At 35.3% G+C, this 5,000-nt stretch overlaps 7 non-coding genes across 7 annotated transcripts in view; all 7 read left to right on the forward strand.

Annotated features, from left to right (window-relative positions):
• TRNAS-AGA (transfer RNA serine (anticodon AGA)) overlaps positions 1-16 on the forward strand; it is an 82-nt gene extending 66 nt beyond the window's left edge. The window contains exon 1 of the tRNA in view: positions 1-16. This exon is cut by the window's left edge and continues 66 nt beyond it. This is a non-coding gene — a tRNA (tRNA-Ser).
• Positions 17-854: 838 nt separating this feature from the next.
• Positions 855-944, forward strand: TRNAY-GUA (transfer RNA tyrosine (anticodon GUA)). Its single transcript is given in 2 exon segments — positions 855-891; positions 909-944. It is a non-coding gene; the product is annotated as a tRNA-Tyr (tRNA).
• Positions 945-1,183: 239 nt separating this feature from the next.
• TRNAS-AGA (transfer RNA serine (anticodon AGA)) lies at positions 1,184-1,265 on the forward strand. Its single transcript has one exon. It is a non-coding gene; the product is annotated as a tRNA-Ser (tRNA).
• A 1,167-nt stretch (positions 1,266-2,432) lies between these two features.
• On the forward strand, positions 2,433-2,514 carry TRNAS-AGA (transfer RNA serine (anticodon AGA)). Its single transcript has one exon. It is a non-coding gene; the product is annotated as a tRNA-Ser (tRNA).
• Positions 2,515-3,354: 840 nt separating this feature from the next.
• Positions 3,355-3,444, forward strand: TRNAY-GUA (transfer RNA tyrosine (anticodon GUA)). Its single transcript is given in 2 exon segments — positions 3,355-3,391; positions 3,409-3,444. It is a non-coding gene; the product is annotated as a tRNA-Tyr (tRNA).
• A 239-nt stretch (positions 3,445-3,683) lies between these two features.
• Positions 3,684-3,765, forward strand: TRNAS-AGA (transfer RNA serine (anticodon AGA)). The gene has a single exon. It is a non-coding gene; the product is annotated as a tRNA-Ser (tRNA).
• A 1,230-nt stretch (positions 3,766-4,995) lies between these two features.
• TRNAS-AGA (transfer RNA serine (anticodon AGA)) overlaps positions 4,996-5,000 on the forward strand; it is an 82-nt gene continuing 77 nt past the window's right edge. Inside the window, exon 1 of the tRNA in view lies at positions 4,996-5,000. This exon is cut by the window's right edge and continues 77 nt beyond it. This is a non-coding gene — a tRNA (tRNA-Ser).

A 5,000-nucleotide genomic window follows, 5' to 3' on the forward strand; every position in this document is an offset into this window, starting at 1 on the left:
AATCCTGCCGACTACGACCACATGGTCGTTTTAATTTTCAGAAAATTTTCTAAAAGCTTGAAACCAGTGTTGATCAGGGTGAGTCAGGAACTGGCACATCCAAATCTTTAGGATGCCTGCCTGTTCTCTCTTTCTCTATCCTTCATTTTCCTCCTCTCCTTGAGACTGAGCCCAGGAATCTCAGCAGCTATACTAAGTAGCATTTATTAATTACTAATGCATTTTGAATGTCAAATTTGTAAGAAAGTTTTGTACATTTAGCAAAATATCAAATTCATTTGAAAGAAAATGATGTCCACTCAAAGTAAAAAGAGCTATGGTTACTTTCAATGCACAACATTTTACTTTCAAATCGTGTCAGATGACTTTCAGTGCTAATTAATATATCATTAACCTCTCCTTTATTCAAAATTGTGCTTTAATGCAAAAAAAGAAAAATAATTGTCTGTGCATACTCTCATGTAGCACAATTATCTTCACTAGCTCAAAAGGGCCGCTCATTGTCCAAAATGAATTGTCAAATGAGAACAAACAATGCAATATCCCCATCATTCCTGGAACACTTGATTAGTTTACAAAACAAGCCACATTTAAAAGAGTGTAGAAGGTTTGATAGGCTCAAGCATCTCTAATCTTGATGTAAGTTTGGCTACACTAAAAAATCTATTGAAAGTGATATTTTCCAAATGATTAAACATGACAATTTGTGTGATAAAGCAACACAGGAATAAGTAGTTGAATCTCTTTTGTGTAGTCAAATCATTTTTCATTTTGCTTGGAAAGTTGATAATGTTTAAAATTAACACTCAATCATTTTAATAGCACGTAATATCACAGGTGTACAATCATGGAATCCTTCGATAGCTCAGCTGGTAGAGCGGAGGACTGTAGAGGAGATTGGTACAGAAATCCTTAGGTCGCTGGTTCAATTCCGGCTCGAAGGATGACGATTTTGATAAACTTAGATGTCAGTACTGACATTTTACAAACCAAAAACTATACCAAGTATAAAGCATTCTCCAAGTTATATTTTAAAAATAATTAACGCAGGCCACTATGGTCAGGATTAACTTCCCATGGAAATCATCTCTGATACAATATTACTTCAGTCATCCTCACAGCCTGAAATGAAGTAGCTCAACCCATAGAGAAACTTTTGTGAAAACATCACATTGAATGAGAGGTAGTCATGGCCGAGTGGTTAAGGCGGTGAACTAGAAATCCATTGGGGTCTCCCTGCACAGGTTCAAATCCTGCCGACTACGACCACATGGTTGTTTTATTTTTCAGAAAATTTGCTAAAAGCTTGAAACCAGTGTTGCTCAGGGTGAGTCAGGAACTGGCACATCAAAATCTTTTGGATGCCTGCCTGTTCTCTCTTTCTCTATCCGTCATTCTCCTCCTCTCCTTGAGACTGAGCCCAGGAATCTCAGCAGCTATATTAAGTAGCATTTATTAATTACTAATGCATTTTGAATGTCAAATTTGTAAGAAAGTTTTGTACATTTAGCAAAATATCAAATACATTTGAAAGAAAATGATGTCCACTCAAAGTAAAAAGAGCTTTGGTTACTTTCAATGCACAACATTTTACTTTCATATCGTGTCAGATGACTTTCAGTGCTAATTATTATATCATTAACCTCTCCTTTATTCAAAATTGTGCTTTAATGCAAAAAAAGAAAAATAATTGTCTGTGCATACTCTCATGTAGCACAATTATCTTCACTAGCTCAAAAGGGCCGCTCATTGTCCAAAATGAATTGTCAAATCAGAACAAACAATGGAATATCCCCATCATTCCTGAAACACTTGATTAGTTTACAAAACAAGCCAAATTTAAAAGAGTGTAGAAGGTTTGATAGGCTCAAGCATCTCTAATCTTGATGTAAGTTTGGCTACACTAAAAAATCTGTTGAAAGTGATATTTTCCAAATGATTAAACATGACAATTTGTGTGATAAAGCAACACAGGAATAAGTAGTTGAATCTCTTTTGTGTAGTCAAATAATATTTCATTTTGCTTGGAAAGTTGATAATGTTTAAAATTAACACTCAATCATTTTAATAGCACGTACTATCACAGTTGTACGATCATGGAATCCTTCGATATCTCAGCTGGTAGAGCGGAAAACTGTAGAGGAGATTGGTACAGAAATCCTTAGGTCGCTGGTTCAATTCCGGCTCGAAGGATGACGCTTTTGAGAAACTTAGATGTCACTACTGACATTTTACAAACCCAAAACTATACCAAGTATAAAGCATTCTCCAAGTTATATTTTAAAAATCATTAACACAGGCCACTGTGGTCAGGATTAACTTCCCATGGAAATCATCTCTGATACAATATTGCTTCAGTCATCCTCACAGCCTGAAATGAAGTAGCTCAACCCATAGAGAAACTTTTGTGAAAACATCACATTGCATGAGAGGTAGTCGTGGCCGAGTGGTTAAGGCGATGGACTAGAAATCTATTGGGGTCTCCCCGCTCAGGTTCAAATCCTGCCGACTACGACCACATGGTTGTTTAATTTTTCAGAAAATTTGCTAAAAGCTTGAAACCAGTGATATTCAGGGTGAGTCAGGAACTGGCACATCAAAATCTTTTGGATGCCTGCCTGTTCTCTCTTTCTCTATCCGTCATTCTCCACCTCTCCTTGAGACTGAACCCAGGAATCTCAGCAGCTATATTAAGTAGCATTTATTAATTACAAATGCATTTTGAATGTCAAATTTGTAAGAAAGTTTTGTACATTTAGCAAAATATCAAATTCATTTGAAAGAAAATGATGTCCACTCAAAGTAAAAAGAGCTATGGTTACTTTCAATGCACAACATTTTACTTTCAAATCGTGTCAGATGACTTTCAGTGCTAATTATTATATCATTAACCTCTCCTTTATTAAAAATTGTGCTTTAATGCAAAAAAAAGAAAAATAATTGTCTGTGCATACTCTCATGTAGCACAATTATCTTCACTAGCTCAAAAGGGCCGCACATTGTCCAAAATTAATTGTCAAATCAGAACAAACAATGGAAAAATCCCCATTATTCCTGGAACACTTGATTAGTTTACAAAACAAGCAAAATTTAAAAGAGTGTAGAAGGTTTGATAGGCTCAAGCATCTCTAATCTTGATGTAAGTTTGGCTACACTAAAAAATCTATTGAAAGTGATATTTTCCAAATGATTAAACATGACAATTTGTGTGATAAAGCAACACAGGAATAAGTAGTTGAATCTCTTTTGTGTAGTCAAATCATTTTTCATTTTGCTTGGAAAGTTGATAATGTTTAAAATTAACATTCAATCATTTTAATAGCACGTACTATCACAGTTGTACGATTATGGAATCCTTCGATAGCTCAGCTGGTAGAGCGGAAGACTGTAGAGGAGATTGGTACAGAAATCCTTAGGTCGCTGGTTCAATTCCGGCTCGAAGGATGACGTTTTTGATAAACTTAAATGTCAGTACTGACATTTTACAAACCCAAAACTATACCAAGTATAAAGCATTCTCCAAGTTATATTTTAAAAATCATTAACGCAGGCCACTGTGGTCAGGATTAACTTCCCATGGAAATCATCTCTGATACAATATTACTTCAGTCATCCTCACAGCCTGAAATGAAGTAGCTCAACCCATAGAGAAACTTTTGTGAAAACATCACATTGCATGAGAGGTAGTCGTGGCCGAGTGGTTAAGGCAATGGACTAGAAATCTATTGGGGTCTCCCCGCTCAGGTTCAAATCCTGCCGACTACGACCGCATGGTTGTTTAATTTTTCAGAAAATTTGCTAAAAGCTTGAAACCAGTGATATTCAGGGTGAGTCAGGAACTGGCACATCAAAATCTTTTGGATTCCTGCCTGTTCTCTCTTTCTCTAACCGTCATTCTCCTCCTCTCCTTGAGACTGAGCCCAGGAATCTCAGCAGCTATATTAAGTAGCATTTATTAATTACAAATGCATTTTGAATGTCAAATTTGTAAGAAAGTTTTGTACATTTAGCAAAATATCAAGTTCATTTGAAAGAAAATGATGTCCACTCAAAGTAAAAAGAGCTTTGGTTACTTTCAATGCACAACATTTTACTTTCAAATCGTGTCAGATGACTTTCAGTGCTAATTATTATATCATTAACCTCTCCTTTATTAAAAATTGTGCTTTAATGCAAAAAAAGAAAAATAATTTCTGTGCATACTCTCATGTAGCACAATTATCTTCACTAGCTCAAAAGGGCAGCTCATTGTCCAAAATTAATTGTCAAATCAGAACAAACAATGGAATATCCCCATCATTCCTGGAACACTTGATTAGTTTACAAAACAAGCAAAATTTAAAAGAGTGTAGAAGGTTTGATATGCTCTAGCATCTCTAATCTTGATGTAAGTTTGGCTACACTAAAAAATCTATTGAAAGTGCTTTCCAAACTAGCTCTGTAGCCAGTTGATAGTAATTGCACAAATATAAGTCAAACTATTAGTGATATTTTCCAAATGATTAAACATGACAATTTGTGTGATAAAGCAACACAGGAATAAGTAGTTGAATCTCTTTTGTGTAGTCAAATAATATTTCATTTTGCTTGGAAAGTTGATAATGTTTAAAATTAACACTCAATCATTTTAATAGCACGTACTATCACAGCTGTACGATCATGGAATCCTTCGATAGATCAGCTGGTAAAGCGGAAGACTGTAGAGGAGATTGGGATAGAAATCCTTAGGTCGCTGGTTCAATACTGGCTTGAAGGATGATGCTTTTGATAAACTTAGATGTCAGTACTGACATTTTACAAACCCAAAACTATACCAAGTATAAAGCATTCTCCAAGTTATATTTTAAAAATCATTAACGCAGGCCACTGTGGTCAGGATTAACTTCGCATGGAAATCATCTCTGATACAATAATACTTCAGTCATCCTCACAGCCTGAAATTAAGTAGCTCAACCCATAGAGAAACTTTTGTGAAAACATCACATTGCATGAGAGGTAGT

This window comes from Pseudophryne corroboree, chromosome 4 (genome assembly GCF_028390025.1).
Source record: "Pseudophryne corroboree isolate aPseCor3 chromosome 4, aPseCor3.hap2, whole genome shotgun sequence".
Taxonomy (NCBI): Eukaryota; Metazoa; Chordata; class Amphibia; order Anura; family Myobatrachidae; genus Pseudophryne; species Pseudophryne corroboree.